This window comes from Fringilla coelebs (genome assembly GCF_963513975.1).
Source record: "Fringilla coelebs genome assembly, chromosome: 4".
NCBI classification, from domain to species: Eukaryota; Metazoa; Chordata; class Aves; order Passeriformes; family Fringillidae; genus Fringilla; species Fringilla coelebs.
The window spans coordinates 47,490,714-47,516,150 of NC_140032.1; the positions used below are offsets into that span (position 1 = coordinate 47,490,714).

A 25,437-nucleotide genomic window follows, 5' to 3' on the forward strand; every position below is an offset into this window, starting at 1 on the left:
TGAAAAAGACAAATCTCTCAGTCCCTTGCTGCCAATCTGATTGGCCAGAGAAGTGACAGATACAGAGCACCAACAGCCTAATCATCCACTGCTACTGGCTGTAAAAGGAACTCCCCAGAAGTGCACATGTTCTTCTGCCAAGTTCCTGTCCCCAATTCAAATATCCATTCACCACCCAAAGTGGTTCCTTTTAGCTTCATGTTGTCCTTATGATCCTTTTGATAAAACATCCATTTCATTTTTTTGTCAAATCCAAAACATCCCCATATCAAACCCAGAAGATGCCTACAAACTGCCTAGTAGAAGGCCTTCAGTAACCAGGCAGCAATGCTTATATCTGGCCATCTTGCCAACATCTAGGTCTGAAAAGCCTACTAAATTGCTCTAAAATAGGGAGCAACTACTGGGGAAGTCTCAAACTCACACAAAATTGGCCACATAACCCAAAAGGATAAATAAAATCCCTATGAGGGATACCTCCAAGTTTTAGGAAAAAGTTTTCCTTTTGGAACCACTTCTATACATACTAAAAATGAATGTTTCCTTATCAAGAAGCAGAGCTTCTTAAGCAGCAGCTTTTTAGCCAAAATCATAACTGCCTCAAGAAACAACATATTTCAAAGAAAAATTTTAGAATTAAAAAGATGCTAAAAGAGGAAGTTTCCTAATATTGCATCCTGAGCTCCTACCTGCTCCCATGCAAATAGCATCCCTTAGTTTTCTGCATCCCCATTTGACTGTCATTTGAAACAGCTTTGAGACAAGCACCAGAAAGCATGTCTGCATTTGGCTCTTTATGCTAGAACTTAAGAATAACAGTTTTATTTAGCTTGTTAGTCATCCAATTTTCGTCTAAAGGTCATTTTCACATAAAGTTAGCTCCCAAACGATATTTCCCATCCGGTATTGGAACTTGAACATTTCTCAAAACATTTTCATTTCTATAATTTATGACGGACTGAATAGTCACAATTTGCACAGGGTTTTCAAATAAGCAGTTCTTAACCTGCTGTTTAAATAGTATTTGAACAAAAATATCCAAAATAGTGAGACTGATCTATTCTGACATTAAGAGAAGCTATACTTTCATACACAAAATGGAAAAGACTTCTGATAGTACTATTTTAAAGCTTTTTGTTAAGGCTGGCTCAAACATTTGATCCAGCTGTATTCTTGTATTTAGTAACTGAAGAAAAAGGATTGGCAAACAAAGTACAATTTGAAGTAACTTATCTATATCACACAGTTACTGGGAGACAATTTTTAGCTAGCTTGTATACTGATCAGTTAAATTTTTAGACTACCTCTGGAACTAGAACTAAAAAAGAAGCCAGGTTACCACTGTTATCTAGACAGCAATGAATAAAAATTTGCTTTTAGGGGTTTCTCCTTAATTTTGATTTTTCAAAGCATTTCAGATCTCACTATCCCTTTTTCCAGGCTATATGTACATCTCACAGTATGCAGGCTGCTAGAAGGAAGAAAAAGAAGCCCAACACCACCCAAAACCTCCAGAAGATAACTGCTGTGATGCTAAAGAATTGCAAGTAAAACAAAGCTGGATTACAGAAGTACCGTTCATCATCACATTATCACTTGCAGTAAATGTTAGCTTTTTAATAAAAAACCCATTACTATTTATATAAAATTATTTTCAGCAGTAGAAATAGAACAGTTACTCCACTCCCTCTACCTTGAGAGGGGGATTTTGCAAGTCCCTCATTTAGGATTACTAATGTACCAACAGCAGACATCTTTAAGGACTAAATCCCTACACTAAATAGAGGAGAAAAGCTTCAAAGTTACAAGTACAAACCAAGTTTTTGTACAAACTAAGTTTTACCAGTCCTGTGGAATTCTTAATAGTAAAAAATAAGTTTGGTTTCATTTTCCTAGCAATTCATTATCCAGTGCGTCCTACAGCAGTGTCAGGTTTGTCCCAAACAGTATGTCCCAAAAAGCACCAAAAAACCCCCAATTTGTAGAACCACAGAATGGTCTGGATTGAAAACGACCTTAAAGGTCATCTAGTTCCAACTCTCCTGCCATGCCTTCTGCTAGAGCAAGTCTTTAAAGCCCCATCCAATCTGTCCCCAGAAAGTAAAAAAAGCAATGAAAAAAAGCATCATTAATCTCTTTTATAATTTTGAACACTGCTGAGTAGGTTTGCCTTAACTGCGTGAAGGGATCTTCAAACTCTTGAACTGTTTGGTCCCCAGACTCTGACGGACTGTATTTGGTAACTAAGAGTCTGATGTCCTTAAAGATGACACCATGACATGGCTAGATTTTCTTTGTGATTAGTATTGCCCTTATCTTTCAAGAAACAAGATCACAATAGCTGTCAAATATGTATCATCTTTTAGTGCTACTATAACTCATTCTAGAAATAAACCATATGTATATGACAAAGTTGGTTTTATTTGCAGGTTAACAGTCTTCCCTAAAACAAGTGTTTTGAGAATGGTCAGTTGTACATCTGTAGAACAGCAGAACAAACAGAATCGTTCAGGTTAGAAGAAACCTCAGGAGGTTCCTGGGCCTCTGGCCAGGATCAGCAGTGACTCAGGGTTTCAATCCAGCTGTACTTTTCATGCCTACAAAGAAGCACAACCTCTTCATGCAGCTTGTTTCACTGCATGGCTGTTCTTACAGTAAAAGCTGGACTTATTTTTGCTGTTTTGCTTGCTTTTTAATTGTTAAATCTACTGGTTTTGTACCTACTTCTCATTAGCAGTTACAGCCTTTGTATCTCATCTTCCCACTACTGTGAAGAGCCTGGTCCCCAGGTTCCTGATGGCATCCTTGCAGGTATGAAGGGGCTGCAGTCAGGTACCTCTGAGGCTGCTCTTCTTCAGGCTGAAGCAACCCAGGCTCCCCCAGCCTCCCCTCCCAGGCCTGTGCTTCAGCCTCCTGACCACCCTGATGGTCCCTCTGCTAAGCTTGTTGCCATTTCATGTTTTGCTTGGGTCAAGGACCAAAAACCAGAGTATTCTAGACAGCCAAGTAGTACCGAGCAGAGAAGAATAATCTCTTCACTATAAATAATGACTATGCTCCTATTAAATACAGCTCAGGACAGTGTTGTCTGCCTTCACTGTCAATGCACACTGCTAAATCCCTTTTCAACAGAGCTGAAAGAAGTATTAATGTTATTCCAACGTTAAAGCCTAAAGACTCCCTCACAACTTTTTTATACCAGAAAAATAAGATTTAGTCTTCTTCCTGCTTAAGCCATACTCTCTAAAATGAGACTGTTTCAGTATTTCAGATCTGCACAGAAAGGTCTGCTAACCTAAAGTGATATTTAAGCTCTGAATCAGCTGCTTTTGAATAAAGGCAAAAAGGTTCTCTATCACTGCATATTTTGTAGCATTGCAAAAAAAAAGTCTGGCTCATAACCTTCTTCTATTCATTACAAAAGCCTATTATAAACACTGTACAAAGTATGGAAGTCACTGTTCTACCTCAGTTTCATCAGACAAAATGCCAAAAATGAGTGCCAAAATAAGCTTCTGCATCGGGCTTTTATGTGCAGGCTGGCTTCTTCTTTCATTCTGCTAGAGCTTTACAGACACTGCTTAAGAGCCACTATCCAAATCAAGATTCTTCTCAAAGAGACAGCAAAGTCTATTTGTTAAGAGCCTAGCAGCACAACAAATGCCTCAAATCTTTCCTAGCTGACTCAAAAGTTGCAGACACTGGCTGTGAGGTAAGGGGAACCCAGCACAGGAGGCAGGAATGTTTTAGACTATTTTGTGAAGTCCTCCACCTAGTTACCGAGGGTAAAGGTTGCACTTCATAATGGAAAGTCAGACCCAGAGATTAGTCACCACTTTCAGTACAGGGCAGTGAGGAGTCACAGTGACTAATGTGTGCTTTAAAGTGACTGCAACAGCTTATCAGCCATCAAACAGCTAGAAGAGGAAGTTACATAATCAGTAAATTGATCTGTGATATACCCTAAAAATATTTGAGTAATTATTAAGAGGATATTGCCTGTCAAATTTTTCCCCCTATGTTACTTCCAAAAAGCAGCTGTGCCAACACCAAAATCACAGAATCACACCTTCAAGATCATCCCAATTCCCTAAAACCTCAACTAAACCACGGCACCGAGCACCACATCCAGTCTCTTTTTAAACACATCCAGGGATGGTGACTCCACCACCTCCACAGGCAGCCCATTCCAGAACTTTATCACTCTTTCTGTAAAAATTTTCCTAATATCCAACCTATATTTCCCTTGGCACAGCTTAAGGCTGTGTTCTCTTGTCCTGCCAGTGCTGCCTGGACAAAGAGACCAACCCCCACCTGGCTACAGCCACCTTTCAGGGAGTTGCAGAGTGACAAGGTCACCTCTGAGTCTCCTTTTCTCCAGGCTAAACACCCCCAGCTCCCTCAGTCGTTCCTCACAGGGTTTGTGCTCCAAGCCCCTCTCCAGCCCCGTTGCCTCCTCTGGACACGCTCCAGCATCTCAAAGTCCTTCCCAAACTGAGGGGCCAGCACTGGACACAGCACTCAGGGTGTGCCCTCACCAGTGCCCAGTGCAGGGGAAGGGTGACCTCCCTGCTCCTGCTGGCCACACTATTCCTGACACAGGCCAGGATGCCATTGGCCTTCTTGGCCACCAGGACACTCTGCTGGCTCGTGTTCAGCTGGCTGTCAACCAGCACACCCAGCTCCCTCTCCACTTGGGCACTGTCCAGCCACACCGTCCCCAGCCTATAATGCTGCAGGACCCAGCACTTGGACTTATTAAACTTCATCCTATTGGATTCCACCCACCCATCCAACCTTTCCAGGTCTCTCTGCAGAGCCCTCCTACCCTCCAACAGATCAAAACACGCTCCCAGCTTAGTGTCAGCCCCAAATTTACTAACGAAGGACTCAATCCCCTCATCCATGCCATCAATGAAGATATTGAACAGAACTGGTCCCAGCACAGACCCCTGAGGACACCACTGGTGAGCAGCCACCAGCTGGATGCAGCACTGTTCACCACCACTCTCTGGCCATCCACCATTCTGAACCCAGCAAAGATACTTCTGCCCAAGCCAGGGGCTGCCAGCTTTTCCAGAGTGTGCTGTGGGAGACAGTGCCAAAGGCCCTGCTGAAGTCCAAACAGACAACATCCACAGCCTCTCCCACATGCAAATAAGAGGTCACATTTCTGGGAACATTCTAGTGTACTTTCTGCAGCAACAAGAACCCTCCTCATTGGAAGTTTAAAGTGAGACGACAGTAATTGCTTAAATCTGCACAGCATTTTACAGTCTCAGCAGTAATACATATTAACGTTGCACAAGGCAGAGAAAAGTTTTTTTAGCACTGAGGTGTACACAGAGGCTCCTACCTCGTAACTCACTTTTTAAAGAGCCTGAAATAGACAATAGTCCTCAAAAGGCATAGGACTGTAATGCTCACCCCACACGAGTTTTTAGGACAGGGCATATTTAAAATGAATTAGTATCATACTACAAGATGGTTTCACATATCACTCAGTTCATGTGGCACATTACAAATTGTGATTCTGTACATAGGAGCAACACTTGCTGTGTTCAGAGACTCAAGCAGCAGCAACACCTCCTTTCAGAAACACCCACATCTACACACCCACACACACCCTTGCCTGATGGTATTCTGACCAATGTTTTACCCTCTATGCCAACAATAGAAGACTAGCACACTACATACTGTTAAAACCGGTCAGGAATCAACCAGTGACTCGCTTCTCATCTCTTCTCCCCAAGATCAGTTTTCACTTGCTCAACTCCGTTGATGTAGCTGCCTGGAAAACTTTATGAGTATTAGTTAAGAGGAATGATGCTCACAGTAAACACAGTGACTAAAACTCACCAAGAAAGATGATGTAGTTCCTATTTTGGTTTTCGCCTCTACCTTCTTGCCACGCCTACCACCAAGTCGCCTAAGGCTTGTGCATCACAATCAGCAACCCCAGTCAACTAGAGATGAAAATACACAGATCCCTCATTTAAGCTGTTTGTTTACAGGCTCAGACATCCAAATCTACATCTAGCTCATACACTACATGCTTCCTTAACACTTCCCTGCCCAACTGCCCCCCCCCTCCCCCGCTTCTATTGACACACTTTCAGAACTAAAACCTTAAAACCTGGTGAATTTAATTCTGACACCAAGTCAAGAGTACTGAGCAATTTTAGCAATTACCAAGATCAATCCAGACATGTTTACTTAGGGGATTAGAAAAGCAGAAAAGAACCCTTTCCTAATGTACTCTTCAAGCTTCCAGTTTGCAATAACCAAAATTATATTAAGCTTTCCATATGTACTGTGTTTCTCACTGAAGTTCTATGCACCAACTTGAAGCACTACACAGTTAAAAAAGGCACCACAATGCCTAAGCTTCCAGTGCAGTCCCATGGTTTTCTTTAAACTTCAACAAGTATTCCATTAGCTCAAAGCTTTCTATTAATAGAAGAAAATACTTTCCACATTATGCTGGCAAGAAAAAATATTTCCTTTTTATATTATTTAATTCAGAAAAGACAGTGTTTAACTTTAAATACTAAACACTTAAGTACTACACACTTCAACACTTCCTTCTTCATTTGTGTTTCTGCCACAGACTGATGAACAGAACACTTTTCCTTAGGATAATCACTTCTCCTGCTTGGCAAGCTATCTCCCCACCATACAGGGAATCATTGTTAAATAAATCTTCTGAAAGGATGTTAACAGTGGGGCAGCAATGGAAAATAATAACAATTATAATCTAAAACCTTTCTGTAAAACCTTTCCCATATATTTTGCTATCTCTATTTCAGCCCCACCCTAGAGGTCATAAAAAGAGGCCAAGAATCCTGTTAATGCATTTTTACTGCCCCTCACAGAGCTACTATTTAAGAACCTAACTAAACATCTCCAAAATAATTCCAACCTCTCTTCATTACTCCCTGCTGAACGGCAGCTTTCGGTAAGAACAACCCTGCATTGAACACCGGGGCAATAACGAAATTCCTTCATGCCAAGCAGCTCATGAGTCTCAGCATAGAAGGTTTCACCATTCACATCAGTACTTTCATTTATTTGTCTTCCCCTTTTTGCCTAATAGTTTGAGAATCCTTTTTGCTTTTTTAAGAGCTTTTAAAAAGGATTTAAAGAACAAATTAGAAAGGACTGAAATGAGGAAGTTGATGATGTTCAAATTCCCACTTACTAAAAATATAAGATTAAAACTATTTTTGCAGGAAAACAGCTGAATAGCATCTTCAGCTGAAAAGTCATCATTGCTCCTAAAAAGTTATCATTAGAGTCTCTCATTGTAACATCACACAACTGCTTTGTTACACCTACATCTTGTACATCATGCACACACAGCATAACTAAAAAGGAACAAATTAAATTAATGACTGAAATTACATTGATCTTATCCTACCAGTTGGTAAAACCTGGTGTGAAAGTACTGAGGTGACTCTCAATCTATACAGAATGATGTATATTACACTGTATCATCATGGACCTCAAGTAGCAACTTCCACACCTTAAACTATGTGTTCTACGGAAGGAAGGCTTCTGGTCATCACTGAACCTGTTATCTTTAGAAGCATAGGCAAGCAAATGACCACTCAAATCAATCAAGGCTAAATGTGAAGTGGAAATACAAGCTTGCCAATCAAAACTGCCTGCTAAATGGCATTCATACCAGCGGCACAGTGTGCTGCACTGAACATTATTTTCCATTTCTTCATTTAGGTAACATTAATGTAACTTCAAATTTTGAGTCAAGAGACTTTCTATGGGAAAGAAACCCACAGGCTGGAAACCAGGATCACTTCTGACCTTTGTCATACTATCCATGAAAAATTTTGGGGCAGAAGTAGTAAAGAATGAGCAATCAAAATAGATGTTTCAGGAAGGACATTTGGAGAAAGTGATTTACAAACATACATCCTAATTCTTGGTCACATCTTCATGGGAGGTTCTAAAGCATACTTTAAAATAGAAAGTATTCTATAAAAATTATCCAAAAAGCATTTTTATGGCATTCTTATCCCAATGTCCAGCAGACATCTATATACACATTGATTTGGGAAAAGGAAGGGAGGCCAAAGAGGTGCCATGTAGACTATCTGAAACATGGAGGGCCAAATAGATTCTATAAACTGTTCCCCAGTCAGAACTGCAGCTGACAAAACTGTTTAGGACAAAGTCAGTCTCATCTCTAGACTCCCTGACACCAGTGATGTGAATGTGTGCTGAGTAGCCATGGTGTACAGTAAATAAGTGGTAATCAACTAATACCACGTGATCAGTTACAAAAGTCTAAGGACAGAACTAAGTGTTCAAGTGGAAATAGTGCCAAGCAGTTTTGAAAGAAGAGAATGAAGAACTTGGCAAAATCAGGGCACAATAAAAACAATTATTCTAGTCTACCAACTGCCTTTTTCCATGAAGGAGGCCACTATCTTATTACATACTGCTATTTCTGCTGTGTTCCTGCATAAGTTTTCCTTAAAAATACCAAATATGTCAAGAGATCTGCATCTATCAGCAAGGACAGATCATATTCTGGCTTTATAAGTAACCTTCTAAATTTAGGATAAATGGGCATAATCTGAGAAAAATTTTGTTTAGAGCATAGCTTGAAATCAAGACCCAACAGTGGCTTGGATTTCAAGAGCTTTCATTAACACAGCACTACAGCAAGCCAGGTCATTTTTAAGGTACTTACCTGGCTAAATGTAGGCCAGGACAAGGGCTTGCACAACACAACCTCTGCTAAAGTCAGCTGTTGCAGGAATTGCTCCTGCATGGCCATTTTGCAGCTAGAGCCACTGCAGGTGTCTTTGCTGTCATCTATTCTCCTCTGGGAGAGTACCATCTTGCCAGGAGTAGGATGGCACATCCAAGCATCAGTGGCACCAAGAATACCCTAAATTCACATCGATTCTAGACATACAGCAAAATGAACAAAGGGAAGTCCCACAGGGATTTAACCTAGAAGGTCCCCACATCAGCTGCACTTGACCACTACTTTAAAAGGTGGGTAACTTCACCATTTCAAAGGTGCACAATTGAAGCACAAAACATGCACATGACAATATTAAACACATGAATGCCACACCCTGAATGACAGACATTGCATAACAAGAAACACCCCCACAGAAGCAACTACAGGCCTGCAGAGGAGAGAGGCAGCAGCCTTCTAGATTCAGGCAAGCCAATTAGGAAGAAATCAAAATTCCACATTATATTAGCTTACAACCATAACTCAAGAGGAGTGCTAAGATGTTAATGACAGCTGGGGCAGACCAAGATGACCTAAAACATTCCATACCAATCCCAGCTCAAGGAATTTCTTAACACTGCTTTATCAAGACAACATACAAAGATGGGGATGGTTCAGTTCTGGCCATAAAAGCTGCCACCCAGGAAGGCATATTTTATTTATTTGGAAGCAGAAGTCACGCTGGGATACTAGCATCTTCCAGCCCATGTTAAGCTGTTCCACTGCCAGTGCAGCAGAATTAATTAGTTAAGCTCATGCAAACAGTCTAGGCCATGACAGGCCAATGTTAATTTTATTGAACCACATGACCTGCAATTATCCATATTGTACATGTGTATAAACAAAAATAGTGGATCACAAGTTACCCATACATTGGTAAGTTTTGTTGGTAAAGAACAGAAGAAATTTATCTGAAATCCCAGAGCAGATCCATTTTCTCTCCTTCCTAGTACTTTAACACAAGTAAAAAAAAAAAAAGTTTTAAAAAAGTCTTTTAACACAAGGAATGCAAAATGCTGTTCTAGCATAAGACAAAAATTGAGTCAGAATTTCACTGTTAAGACCTTCAGAAGAGAATCTATGCCCTACAGTAGGTATATTATTTCTCCCTGAAACCTTCCAGATGAGCTCCAAATCTCATGCAAGACAACACAAAAGAAACAGGTTTTATACACAGCAGTTACAGTCCAGCAAAGACCGTAAACAAATCAGCCCAAAAAATAAGTCCAGCCTCTGAACAAATCTGACTGCTTTTTCAGATAATGCACATTGTGAGCTGCCTTAAGTATTGAATATTCAGATGTGTGAGTCTGATGCAGAAAAGAAGTGCCATATCTCTAGAATTAAGACATCTGCCATAGCCTACATTTTCCTATATTCCTGGGAGAGCTTTACAGAATACACTCAGACAAGTTAAGTATTGAAGTTTAAATCCAACGGCATGAGTAACTACCCTTATCTAAAAAGGATTGTTCAGAGAAAGTTCTTGGCTTCCCAAAGCTTCCCATATCTGACAGCAAGATTTATAAAACAGATTTAGACAGAACTGACACGTGTTCAATTCTGTTTGTATGGGACAAGAGCACAAACTGATCTCTTATTCTATAAGGAGGCAGTCAGGGCAATCACCTGAAGTGTCCAGGATAAAAAATTGCAGTAAAATTCCTTAAGCATATTCAGACACCAGAACACTGAATATTCATAGACACATACTGAGACACTTTCCAGGAAGAAGCTGAACTGCCACTAACCCTCAACATTTGAGCTAATGTGCAGACTTCACAGCAGGCAATTGAAAAAACAAACACAAAACAACAAGCAAACAAAAACTTCCAACAAACACCAACTGGAACAGGTACTATTCAGTCTAACTACACAAACCACTTTCTTAACATATAAAGGAGACAGAAAAATCATAAGACAAGGGGCTCACACACTGCACAGACTCCTTGAGCTGCAACTGTTAGGTAAAAAGCTACATGTTCTTTGACATGTACCAGCATGAAAATCATTTGACTTACAGCTTGGTTATCTGGAAACATATCTCAGGGGCAATCACTCGGTGGGTGCTGCCTGGCTAAGAGGTAAACAGACACAAAGCTCCTCTCAGACCTTTGAACTCTCCTAGGCCAATAGGATTCATGAAAAGAGGAGATGAAAGGTGTGGAAACAGTGTAATAAAACAGTCATAATAGTGACAAGACAAAAAACATCATCGTAAATAACAATACATTTTCTGTCCACTAAGATTGTCTTTTTCTCCATCAAATCACACTATGACAAATACACAACCCTAGACTTACCATCCTGCAGTTTATAAGCCTTTTGATGAAAGGAGAAAGCCTTTTTCTCTAATTGGAAATACTATAGAATATCACCATAAATGCATGTGCCAGGACATTTTTCATGTTACATTCTCAACAATGCATGACCCAATTATAAGCTATGTAAGATCAGTCTAAAAACCTTCTGAGCAATACAAACCATTAAAATCAGAAGCATCTTCATAATAGTGTTATGGAAGATGAATCAAGATAATGGTCCTTCAAGCAAATTATGAAAGCCAAAGTACAATATTCCTCCTGTAGCTGTCCTTGTAACTGCAATAGAGACTTTGATAAGAACAAACCTTATCTGCATGTTACACACATCACAGTCAACTTTTGACTAAGCTGTGTTGCCTCTGTGGTGTGTTCTAGAAAGGCTTGCATTGCTAAAAGCTTTGTTCCTGATTCTACCACCACAGGATGCAGAGGGAGAACAGGAAGAAAGCATATCTGTGCACACTCAAAAGAGTTACAGGTAAGGTAGGAGAACATGGTTCTAGTGCTTGCCCTTGCTGCAGAATAAAAGAGAGCTTCTGCTTTCCTACCACTCTCCTCTGCCCTCCAGGCCTTGGAAGGGGAATAGTATCCCATTTTAAATTCAGCTATTCAGTTCTGAGCTCTTCAATATAGAAGAGGTAAAGAGCTTAGTCAACCTCTATGATGTTTAAGACTTTAATATAAACATCTTACTACAAATTAAGGACAAAAAAAAAAAAAACAAACAAGAAACTTTTTATGGGAATATTCATTCTGCATAGTAAAACTAAGCCATGCACCTTACCTTGTTCAGATTGTCTAATGACTAGAAAGTAATGCACACAAGAAAGCATTAACTGCCTGCAATCTGTAAAATTACACTTTAAAAAACCCCAAGCACTTCACATCAAAGAAAAATACTTTTAAGAGCAAGAAGTATAATTATTTAGCCCAACAACTTAAGCTTTGCTATTTGAGGTATTGTGTCTTGCAATGTTGATGGTCAGCTGAGATTAACTTCATCCATCTTAACCTTTAAAAGTCAGTACAAGTTACTGACTTTAGCAGAGAGAAAGAGACATTATTCCACCCTATTTTACATAGTTTGTTCCATACAGAAGAATGAAGAAATGTTACTTAACACTTATGCCTGTTTGCACATATGGAAATAGCTGAGCCATTTTTTACAACCTGCATGGAGGAAGATAATGACCATGGTTACTGCAGAACACAAAACAAAGGCCAACAAGAAAACCATTCTCATTGGAAAGCACTTGCCACTCAGCTGTGCAGCTTGTGTAGTATTCAGTTCCCAGGTCATAGTTATCACTAAAAAGATGAATTCTGAATAATCTGAAAACTCAGGATACAATCACTGCAGTGGACAGGAGTTCAAACTCATAATGCTAAACTCTTCAATAAATTGCCTTAATATTAACTTCCAAGTTAACTTCTAAGTTCACTGTGGCACCTTGGAAGGAACAATGCCTTTAATACTTCTTGCTTCAGCGCCAAACAGGATGCCACAGCCCTTCCTTTCAAGGCTGAAGTCCACCATGAAAGTTAAAAAAACTTCTAGGAAAACAAAAACACTGGAGTGTTGTTTTTCTATGTTAGTGCATGAGCGCTTTTAATACTCAATAATATGATTCAAACAACTTCAGCCAGCACACTTTCTCACAGAATGGAAATAAACAGAGATTCACTTTGGAGGACCAGCTTTAGCTTTCTGGCACATTTTTCACATCAAGTAGAGTTGATTTTTTTTTTCCCCAAAATTTCAAGATCATTCCCTATAGCTACGTGCAAAGCATACACATGCTTCCAAAGCAATTTGCAAACAATTCTGTGAAAAAGAGATTCTGCATTTCAGTAACAGTAGCTTAAGCAAGTGCATTAATTTTTACTTATAAATTAGAGCCAAGTTTTGGCCTCTAAAAGACCAAGATGGTATGCCAGAAGACAAGAATGAACTCTTGTCAAGTGACACTTGAACTAATATATAAAATCTGAGTAAAATCAAATGAAGACAAGCTCATGGTTCTAAGACTGGCATTGTAAGGAACTCATACCTGGCATCCTTACAGATTAGTACAGTATTATGAAAACAGGAAAAACCACAAGCTTTGGTAGGACTTCTGTCAGGCTCCTAGTACACAGCGACTAAAAGTAACACGAGTTAACTTTTTAAGCTACAACATATCCATAGTTTCTATACACTCCTGAAAAAGTTAAGTTACCAGAAAAAAAACAGCCCCAATGAACTAATCCAAATGAGAGTCATAAGAATTAATATCTCTCAGTACTACAGAAAAAAAATCCCACCAAAACAAAACAGGGCTTTCAGAATTTCAGTTTAAATGCTTTTGATTTTTTACTGAAACTGTAGTACATAAATTTGAACGAGAATAACTGTCAGAAGATGAAACAGAATTCTACATTAAGTATTGTTTTAGCACTGTTAAGACAGTAACACAGCATTACAGCTTTTAAGATGTCCTTTTTAAGCAACTGCAGTGATGGGAACACTTTGCTCCAATACAGCCTGTGTTCAGTCTCAAACCAAGACAAGGGCAGTAGTATTTGGCATAAAGCATCTACAGACAGCAAGTGCAGTTTCCCATTTGCAAGGCTGATGTGGGGAAGTAAAAAAAGAAATTTAAAAAATAATCAAATAAACTGTAATTACTGTAGAAGTATACTATAACTATCAACAAGATACAGGATTATATCATGCTCTCCAGATGAAAGACAGAATTAATGACTATGAGGCATGACCTTGTCTACTGCGGCTTCTCTTCAGCAAATTATGTCACCTAAATAAGGAGACTGCCTCATTATTTCTGATTTAGCAGTAGTCTGGAATATTAAATGAAGCATATAGAGTTGAATTCAGTTTCTTGGATAGGACATAAGCATAACACAGCCGAAACTGGATTAAAAAAGTCTGGAGACACTGTCTCCTTATTTAGCTCTGCTCCATTAACCAAATGGCCAGCACTAGAGTGAACATAAGCAGGAACTTGGGTGTGTACATAAGTAAACATTTTGTCACTGTTATGTATCTTTCACATGGCTGAAACGAAGTGTGAGAAGTCATTCAGCACTCATCACACAACAGTTTAAGATCTTAGGAGGCTAAGCAGAATACACACTCTAAAAAGAGAAAGATTAAAACATGCAAATATATTTCAACATAAAAATAAAACAAGTAGTGAGAGCAGGTGACTTCTTAATAAAGGACTTTGACAGACACAAGGGTTCTGTTAAAGATTTTTTGGAGAGGTAGCATACGCCAAAATACTTCTAATAATACTTCAAGAAATGGAAAACATTACCTTGTGCTTAGGGCTTTAAGCTAGATCTTAAAAGATCCAATAGGCCTGTTCTTAGAGGCCGGACAGACTTCTGCACTCTGATAGGATGAAAGACTCCCGTTTATTTTATAGTTAACTTAGATTTTTAAAAAAACCAAACACACACAATCAAAACCCACCAACCAAAAAAATCCAATCAAATTTAAGTTCTATTATTTGAGGCATGAACTATGATCATGGATGTATGATCAAGCAAAACAAAAAACCCATCCTTCTGTAAGTTTGACACTACAAATGCAAACTCTAGTTAGTTTTGATAGCTCTTAGTGACACTTTGCTATCAGAACTTACATAAAGACAGAAATAATATACTAATTTAGACAAATGTGCTAATATTGCACTTTTTTATTTACATATATTTAGTCCATATTAGTACTTAAAACTTCACTCTGAGTATTTAAGCTTACAGTAGCAGCAAGGCTGACACATGCCTAAGATAGCAACAGGCAGTCTAGGCAAAAAGGCCTTTCCCAAAGGCAGGGAGGTTACAGAACTTTACAGGGGCCATACTGGTTTATGACAACTAACACGTAAACCTGTCTCTGAAACACTTCACAAAGAACATAACCAATTGCCTGGGGACCCTTAAAAACCTGTGATCATAAACTGCTGCAGGCAGTTTGTAAATTCTCAGATGGGGGGGGGGGGGGGGGGGGTTAGAAAAAGCACCTTAAATATAAAAAGCTTCCTGGGGTTGATTGCTCACTTCCGTTGATTTCTTTTGTGATATCCATCTCACAATCAAAGTAACCTTACTGTAACTGAAGATACAGTTAATCATTATTTGTACTTCAAACTTCCTTCCGAGTTTCAGCCATGATATCCTTACATCTTATCTGAAAAACTGAATCCAACTCTCTAAATTCCATTTAAAATTTCAGATTACTGCTAAATCAAAAATAATCCAGAGGGAATTTATTTAAAATTCAGCAAACATAGTCCTAACAAATTCTTAAGCAAACATATTCCTAAATGCTCTGCACCAGTTCAGCTTAAATCAACCAAATTAAGCTGATGCAACTTTTGAAAACATTCAGTGCTGTGCCCAAGAGGGTCAGCATTTCCCCAAGGAAGAACAGGTGTACAACCCTAATCCTAATTTGCATCAGTAACCACAAACACAACAACACTGCAGAGTTCAGTGCAAAGCTTACTACGTGGCACAGGATCCTACGAAAATTCAGCCTGAGGAAATCACTATATATAAAGAAAAAGAAACAAAATACCTCAGAACAGAGCAGAAAGAGATGAACTCTAGAGGTCAGGAGAAAAGCTAGGAACAGGACGACATTGCAGTGTGTGACTGCCAAGATCAGACTTTGGAACCCTCACACATCTACTAACATCATCAACTTCATTTTTGTATACAAACTTTATAAATAATAAATGAGATGTTATACACAGCAGTTGAAAGTTAACCTCTATCAACTGGGGAGGGTAAGTGACAGCAAGGGTAAGTGACATCTGATTATTTTTGTTCAGGTACCTTCAAATAAACAGGACATTCTGCCATTCTGGAGATACATATTGGAGAAACTATTTTTTCTAAAAAACATAAGTAATACGTGCTTTTTTGCTATAAAATTCTCTTGTCAGAATGAATGCAGTGAAGTTCTCCTGATTAATGATGCTCATTATTTTCTCTGATGATTGAAACCCAAACACTGTTTCATTAAGAACCATTCTATTTGCAACGATGACCTCAACAGCCTCAGATACTCTGACAAACTATCTTCATCTATACAACAGACTAGACTCCAACATTTTTAAATGCCATCAGATTGCAAGCCAGACCCACCTGACACACAGTAAAGCAGAAAGTTTTACTTAGCAACCACAAGTATGACCTCAAAGTAGAGGAGTCCCCTTATTTTACAGATACTGCCTACATGTTAGCTAGAGGGTAAGTACCATGCTTCCCTAAAGCTGATCCACTTTCAGTTTATATTTTGGTCCTATTACAATTCCTGTCAACAGCCACAGACTTTCAAAACCAGTTATATTGGTAAAAAGTACTTCATTCTCTTTATCACCCATATCCCCACAAGGTCTGTTCAGGGGAAGAGAAACAGTGGTAGCTGTTTAACTTAAGCAAGCATCCTCACACAGGAGACGCTTGTGGTTATTAACCTGGAGCCTCAGTAGAAGAGCTGGGTTTCAGGATAGTTAAGAAATGTCCAGAATAGACTTTCTGTTTGGAACATAACACAGAGCTATCTGTGTGACACAAAACTTTCCCATTAGCAGCTCTTAAGGTCTTCAGCATCAGCTGGGACAGTGGTGCCTGGATGCCTGACATTCTTAGTGCGCACAGCATCTTTGGGGACAGTGGTGTCCATGGTACAAACAATTCTCCCAGCAGGGAGAGATCTCTGAAGACAGTGGACCTAGTGTTACATTAATCTTCGCAGCATCTGTGCAGACTAGTGCAATACCACAGCCATACTAAATAATATGTCACAGCATCTGTATTGTCCACCCACCACAAACAGCATCAAAAACTAGTGTAGGCCAACAGCCCACCAAAATTAGGAAAAAAAAAAAATCCAAACAGAAGAGGCATGCAATTTTATTTCAAATACCTCTATCTTCAAAGACCACTTCTGTTCCAGGAGACTTAAGTGTAATGAGCTATTTCTCCAAAAACCACCTTCTATATTTTCTGCTCCTTTAAAAAGGCTACTCATTTTTTAAATCCATCACTTGTTTCAATACTTATTTTGTCAACCCTTAAAAATCGATACACTACTTTTCAGTCTTCATGCCTTTAGTATGCTACACTCATAAACTGTAAATAAATAACTCTAGGCTTTAGAATTAAAAATACCTAAGATTAAGTCTCTTATTCAGCTCTTCCAGAGACAGGGAGGTATGTGTGTGGGCTGAGTTTTTTGCATTGATAAGGAAATCTTCAGTTTTTCACTATACTGTATCCCTGATATAACACTTCTGAAGTCTACTTGAAACATGTTAGACAGAAATGAATTCAGAACTTCAATATTACAACTAGACCACACTTCTACAATGCAGAAAAGTAGATGCTTATCAACATGCCATCCACAGCTCAATATTTAAAATATAGGAGTAAAAGCATTCTATATTGAGATTACCATTAAGCCGTGGCTTAAAAAAAAATAAATCTGCCTTTGCTCTCTTCAAGTTGTCATTTCTCCATTGTCTAAGTTCACTTCAAGGACAGCACAGAAATCTACCTCATTAGAGGCCTTTATCAGTTTACTATTGTTGTCCCCTTAGATTTTTCACCTGAAGTTTCTCCCAATCACCATTTGATTTGTCCAATACTCTCTAAGACTGACATACTACACAGGGTACACTGGAATATTTTTCTGGAGGACAGAGACAAGTATATGTTTTTCAGCAGAATGTGATAATCTCTGTCTGATTTTGAACTAACAACCTAAAAGAAAAGAAATATGGAAGGAAGCACATTGACCTTCCTAGTAAATTAAGCCCTAGATTATTTAAATTAAAGCAAAATAAGGAATAGAAGTTATTAGTTTCACAACAAGAAAGTATTTAAGGCTATAGAGCCTCAAAAAACCTGCCTTGTCAAATAATAATACATCTAAGCAACTACATTAAACATAACTTAAAAAAGCAAATTGATTTTGGACAAAGCATTTAATAAATGTGGCTTAAAGTGAAGCCTGCCAAAACTCCTGTAAGGCCTGGTGTCTTGGATGAAGTACCATGCACCTGCTCAGTTTATGCTAATACTCCTACAGAACCACTCACTTGTATAATTAACTGTGCATGAATTAATATCTGCCAAGTGCTTTGAGAACAGATGTATTATTTCCTAAGGTGTTCGAATGAAACAAAATAAAATGTTTAGAAATGGACTAAACTGAACAACAGCTACTCTACATTGTATCCTAGTTTTATTACTTTACCAGAAGACTATGCATTAATTACTTTTCACAAGGATTTAAAGCTAAATTTATGCCAGAAACCACACAACATTAAAAGAAATGCAACCTGCCACTAAGTCAAAAGTTTAGCTCAGCAGCAGTTCAGGAAGTTTAAAAGTGGCTTGAACAGAGCAGACATGCAATAAGAAAAACAAAGTACCTACAACAAAACACCTTTACAACACCCTTAAGAGCCTTAAAATAATACTTTTTCCTCCTGAGCTGAAATCTCACATTTTGAAGTCCCCTCCCGAGCAGCCAGGTATGCGATACTGCTTTAAGAGGTATGTACACATTGCCCACAGCTAAACCATAGAATTTTACTCTCAAACTAGGTATGCTCCACGTAGGCAAGAGATCTCAAAACAGCAGGTGCCCTCCCTAGCTAGAGGGGCCTCAAACTGTAGAAATGGAAGAGACCACAAGCGTGGAACTGCTCTTCCCAGTCTCTATCCAGCTGACAGCTGTAGGTCTTCTGTGAAAGAGGGTCTCCAAGTGGGCACCTGTGGTACGCCACGCTTTTAATCCACCTATGCTGTTCCCAACTTACCTACTCAGCCGTATCTGCAAAATCTGGCACTGCTGGCAGTTCCTCCTCCAAAGGCGGCTGGAAGTCGTTTTTGGAGCCTCAGGGCTCCTGGGTTTGGGCTCTGCAGTTCCTTATGGGCAGACACTCCCAGCAGTGAGGCAGCAGCACGCAGAAGCAGCTAGAAAGTTTGCCACAATCTCTACCTTCCCCTGCAATTTGTTCCTCTACTAGCCTCAGCCTCTTCTCCCTCCTGGCGAAAGGGACCGGCTTTAAGGGCGTCGGCGGAGGCGACACTTCTCGCAGAGGTTTCCTGCCTCAGCAGTGCCGCAGCTGGAAGGGCTCTCCCGCTGGAGGGCGGCTCCGGGCCGGGGGGCGCCGGGGGCAGCAGCGCTCGTTCGGGGCTGCGGCCGCCGCCGCGTTTGCCGCGAGCCTCATGCTCGCCGCGGTGCTCCCTGACATCATTCATTCTGCTACGCGCACGCCCGCCCACTCCATTTCCAAGCAGTGACTCACCCGGCGCTGCCGCCGCCGCCGCTGTCCGGGGCAGGGCCGCCCGGACCGGCCGGACCTCTCGGAGCCCCCGCCCGCCGCGCAAGGTGCCGGCCCCGCCCGCCCGCGCGGCCCCCCCCGACGCGCGCCTCTGCGCGCGCGCGCCGCCCGCCGTCCCCTCCCGGCCGGGCCGCGCGCCCGCACCGCCCCGGCGCGCGCCTCCGCCGGGGCCGCGGCAGCCCCGGGCGGGCACATCCCGCCCCGAACCCCCCTGCCGTGCCCTGCCCGCCCCGCTCCTCCGGCCCCGCACGGCTCCCCCGGGGGACGGCTCGGTCCCGCTGCCGCCGGGCAAGGGCAACGTTAGCCCGCAAAAGGGGGCGCCGACACCTGCCCTGCCCACGCTGAAACGCCGGCTACGGAAAGGGCACGGCCCGCCCCCGCAGCCAGCGCGGGGGCAGGTGCCGGGGCCGCCCCCGCAGCCAGGCCACAGGCGAGCGCCGCCGCCCTCCGCAGCGACGGGCTTCCCGGTTTTGCCGGGGGATTTGATTTCCCCAAATCTGCTCACGTGACAGATGACTGTCACTGAATCCCCCTGCTTCTCAAGCGTGTTCACCCCCGCCTCTGGACTTGGCTTTCCCCGAGGTTTTGTTTGGCCCCTTTTTTTTTTTCCTTGCGGTAGGGGTATCCCCCCCCCCCACTTTTGTTTTCAAAAGAGTTCACGTAGCAGCCAGATTTTGTTGGGAGTTTTCCAGCGTAAGAAACACGTGATTGGCGGGGGAGGAAGGGAGGGGGAAGAAGGTGTCAACTCATCCTCACCGAAACTCGCTCTGGCCGATACACACCTGTCCTGCCTTAGTCACCCGGCTGCAGCGCCGAGCGCGCACATGACAGAGCAGAGCAGGGGCCCGGCACACAACCCTGCGTTCGAGGAAAGCACCTGACCCTCTGTTTGTCACACCCCTGGAAAGCCCCCTTCACCCAGCTATTGGCTATTCTGCTTGGGTTGCTCACACTTTGTTTTTTTCCACAAAAGCTTGGGGGAAGGGAAGAGAGAATCTGCTTTATTCCAGCACAGAGTGGAAAAATTTTCCGCACTCTCAGATTTCTGTGGGACAGGGAAACTGCCCCAGTCCAACAGTGACAGCCAGGGTGCTGCTATAGACAGAGTTCCAGGATTTCCAAGTTTTATCTCCTGCAGGCATAATGCAAACATTCTCTTATACCAGATAAACAATTCAGCAAGGCTACTGCTGTTCCTGTTGCTAGGTGAATACACATACACACCTGTAGTGCTGAACCAAAGAGGTTGGCTGGAACCTCACAGACAGCTCTCTTTACTGCCACTGTAATCTCCGCTCCCACCGCCACCCAATTCTCCTAAGTAGGGAATGCTTCCTTTAAAATAAAATCTAAAGAAAAAAAAAGAAAAAGATACCATGGCCAGGGCATTTGTTTTTAACTGATTACAGAGATATCTACATATCATGGACACATTGCAGACACAATCACAGGCATGCCTTTGCACAATTGTGTCTTACTTCAAGCTGTTATACAGAGAAGATAATAACGGACAGAGTAACAGATCAAGAGTAGAAACAGCAATGCAAGTGAAAAAAACCAAAAAACTACTTACAGGCAAAGCAAAGAGGCCTCCCCTAGTTTTCCTTAATTAAAAAATAACCACTGAAGAAAGGTTAAAAGCAAAGACTGGAAATTTTACTGGCATTTTCCAAATTATTTGGATAGATCAGTAAGCTGAAACACTGGCAATACTCTTAAATAATATTCTCTGAAGCACTGCATTTGAGTAAGTAAAAAATTGCAGTACATTCTCTGACTCTGTTTAAGGCTACACTTCAACCCCACAAGCCCATCCATGCAGATGAGAGGTTGAAGACTAGAGATCGGGGTGGATCTGTGAGGAGCAGCTTCCAGGCAAGGGTCTTTAACTAATGTGGTAAGAACTGTTCGCAAGTCCTGCATAACAACAAACCTTCAAAAGCAAGCAGCAAATCTGTGAAGTCACAAAACTTGCCAGGGAAAATAGCAGCACATCTCTTAACCTTTACTTTAAACTAAATTGACTTCAGAAGATTGTTTTCAGACAGGAATTATGTGAGAGATAACAAGACTTACAAAATGATAACTCATTTTGAGGAAAAAGAAACCTTGCACACACAGACAGAATTCCATGGGTAGACTCACATACAAGTCACATTCCCCTTCACCTCCCAGGGAGGCAGATGAGAGGGAAAGAATACAGAAACAGAGCTTTGAGGGGGAAAAAAAATTACTGTTCCATTCACTTGGAAGAAACCCAGCATCTTTTTCATTACTGTTTACTTTTTCCCCCCTTTCATGAGATCAGCAGGGATATTATTGGAAACAGTAATTCTATAAACGAACACAGCCAGCTTGTGCATTAAAATTCTGACTATTTCCAAAGAGACACTTGGGCAGTTTTCAGAAGTAGCTACCACCAGAATCCTGCTTAGTCCTACCATGGGAGAACTGAAGCTGCAAGATTGGGTTTATGGTGGGGGGAACCAAGAACCATAAAGAAATTTCTAGTTCAAGTTGATTTTACAGTTTATAGACAGAATAAACAGTACTACTACTACTACAAAAAAAAAAAAAAAAAAAAAAAAGCTGCTGCTTTTTTTTTTGTGTGTAGCCAAGCCATAGCAGAATTCTGTGCAGAAACTGATAGGCAAAAACTATGTACTGGTGCTCAACCTAGTTTCAGACCTAATTAACTGTATAAGTACATATGTTCTAGGTGCTCACATACATTTGCAGCCTTCATTGCAGGTGTGTTAAGGGCAGATGAAAACATACATATTTAATATTGAAGTATGCCATACACTGCCATAATTATAGTCACTTACAGTTCTTCCTTGCCTTTTCTTCAAGTAGCATCTAAATCAGGGTAATCCTGCCAACTACTTCTAGTCAAGTCTATTCTGTACCCTGGTGCTCATGGCAGCCCTATTATATCTGTGAAGGTGCTAGTTGATACCTCTACCTTAAAACAGATGGAGTAACTCCAGAATGATTTATTATTCCCACCCAATTATGAAAGAGTAAAACACACTAAAGCCCAATGTAAGTAGGTTATACCATGAAGAGATTCTTCATCAGTATACACTTCCTAAATCCTTAAACACCCCCTCCCAAAAATTAGTTCCACAGTTTTTGAATTAAGATGCATTTCAGCAATGACATGAATTCCAGGTCTCCAGATTATTATTTTTGATCCATTCACTACCACTTTTTCATCATCAAGGGCTTTAGAACAAGGAGAAAGCTTACCTTGTAAATTCACTATTAATGTCACTAATTTTTGGCACCTGAACAAGCGGATGAAAAGATAAGCCACAATAGAAATCACAAGACATGTTTTTCCATCACTCCTTACTAAACCCAGTTCCAAAGTACACAGTCCTGTCCTATACTGGAGAGGCTGGGGCCTTAGGAAACATGTTTATAAATCACCACAGCTGGATCAATCACAGCTTCAGCTGCTTAGATAGCAAGCCTACCTTAACAGGTCAACCCCCCAGAAAATAATTGAAAGAAAAAACTACAAAAAGAAGAAGAAAAAAAAAAAAAGCTACCAAAGAAAGAAGACTACTAGTTACTACGAAGGACTAAGCTGCCAAGCCAAGCGCTGCCACAATAAGCACTCAAAGGTCCTTTGAGCGCTACCACCTTGCGCGAAGCCCCCGTGTGGCTCCCTCAGCCCAGAGGAGCCCGCCCCAGTCCCCACGAGGGACCCCGCGGAAAGCGCTCCCCGCCGCCTGCCCGGCCTTACCTGCGGCCTCCCGCGCCGGCCCGGCCGCCCCGGCCCTGCTGCCCGACTGCCGAGGCACGGCTGCCGCCCGCCCTTCCCGAGCTTTCAAAGGAGGCGGGAAGCGGCGCCAGGCCAATAGCAGCGGGAGCCCGCCCGCCCCGCAGGTGCCCGGCCGGGCTCGGGAGGGAGCGGCCGCCGCCGCCTCCGAGGCCGCTGCCAGCGGAGTCCAGCTCGGAGACATCTCTGGAGACAACAGATGCTTCCTCCGGCCACTTTCTTTCGACTTCCCGAGACCTACAAATCCGTGATTATTGTCTCCCGTTTGTCTAATCTTAGTGCTTTACACAGTTTACATTCCTCAAAAATTGCTGTATTAGCTGTTTTTGTAACGAACAGCTAGGCAGAGATGATATGTTTTAAAAACTATTTTTTCAAGGGCTTATGTGTTATTGAGAACGTCCCTGGATAGTTTCAGGAGAAAAAAATATGAAGCTTTGTGGAATTATACTCCCTGCTAAAGCTCATGAGGGAAAAAAAAACAGATTTAGGCTACAGATTTTTTTTTTAACAAAGCAGTAAGTTAAAACAAACTTTTCCTTTTCCGCCACTATTTCACTTTTATAAGCAGAAAAAGCTGTACCTTAAATTTATCCTATTTTTTTTCCTTTGGATATATTGTGGGATCATGGAATCATAAAATCATAGAATGGTTTTGGGTTGGAATATCAAGGTCCGACACCCCTTCTGTGGGCAGGGACACCTTCCACTAAACCAGGTTGCTCAAAGCCTCATCCAGGGATGGGACATCCACAACTTGCCTGGGCAACCTGTTCCAGTGCTCTACCACCCTCACAGGGAAGAAATTTTTTCCTAATATAATTAGGAATGGGACAGAAAGGGTGGGGGAGTGTGGTTTTCTTGTTGTTTTTGGTAATTCTTTAAGTATTCGAACTATATGAAATCAGACACGCCTTACAAGCTGTGAAATAAAGAGACCTTGGTTCAGTGTCTTTCAACCACTTTCCTTAAAAACTGAAGCAAAAAATTTATTTTCTATCTAAAAATATGTGCATCCAAAAATCTCTGTCTCCAGCTTCAGAGAGCTTTCTATACACAACAGTAGCATACAAGAAATGCTTTTCTCTGATGAAGCAAGGCTTTGGCAGAAATAGAAAGAGTACAGGTACTTGACAGAGGCTGTAGGGGGGAAACGGGAGATCAGTGAATAATGAAAATAAATTCTAATTTATCATCTCTATATGTGTGCAAGGTGATTCTAGGAAACTAGATGCAGATGACACTAAGTTGGGCAATGCTACTGATACACTTCAAGGACAGGATACCAAGCAGAGGGACCTAGACAGGCTCCAGAAGTGGGCCCCTGGGAATCTCATGAGGTGTAACAAGGCCAAGGGCAAGGTGCTGCACCTGGGTTGGAGAAACCCCCAGTACCAGCACAGGCTGGGGGAGGAACAGAGCAGAGCAGCCCTGCCGAGAAGGACTTGGGGTGCTGGTGGGTGACGGGATGGAGGTGACCCAGCCACGGGCACTCACAGCCCAGAGAGCCAAACCTGTCCTGGGCTGAATCCAGAGCAGCGTGGGCAGCAGGGGAGGGAGGGGATTCTGCCCCTCTGCTCTGCTCTGCTCTGCTCTGCTCTGCTCTGCTCTGCTCTGCTCTGCTGAGACCCCACCTACAGGGCTGCATCCAGCTCTGGGATGCCCAGCACAGGAAGGACCTGTTGAAGAAAGTCCAAAGAAGGCCACCAAGTCATCAGAGAAATGGAGCACATCTCCAGTGAAGAAAGGTTGAGAGAACTGGGATTCTTCAGCCTGGAAAAGAGAAGGCTTCAGGGTGACCTAATTGTTGCCTTCCAGTACTTGAAGGAAGCTTACAGAAAAGATGAGGCAAGATTATTTACAAGTGCATGTAGTGAAAGGACAAGGATGAATAGGTTTAAATTGAAACACAGTACATTTAGTTTAGATATTAGGAAAAAACATCTTTACTGTGAGGGTAAAGCACTGGAACAGGCTGCCCAGGGAAGCTGTGGATGCCCCATTCCTGGAGGTGTTCAGGGCCAGGTTGGATGGGGCTCTGAGCAACCGGGTCTAATTGAAAGTGTTCCTGCCCATAGGGATCTTCAAGATGCCCTTACAAGCCAAACCATTCTACAATTCTATGAAGCTGCATCAAGCAGAAGTATGGGAAATAGTCTCCTTCGGAAAAGAGGTAACACTTTT

At 41.6% G+C, this 25,437-nt stretch overlaps 1 protein-coding gene across 1 annotated transcript in view; it reads right to left on the reverse strand.

Annotated features, from left to right (window-relative positions):
- Positions 1-19,060, reverse strand: part of SGMS2 (sphingomyelin synthase 2) — a 31,619-nt gene extending 12,559 nt beyond the window's left edge. The window contains exon 1 of the mRNA XM_084204767.1: positions 18,936-19,060. The gene's annotated coding sequence lies outside the window, so the exon portion shown is untranslated. The remainder of the gene's footprint in view (positions 1-18,935) is intronic.
- Positions 19,061-25,437: the final 6,377 nt, after the last annotated feature.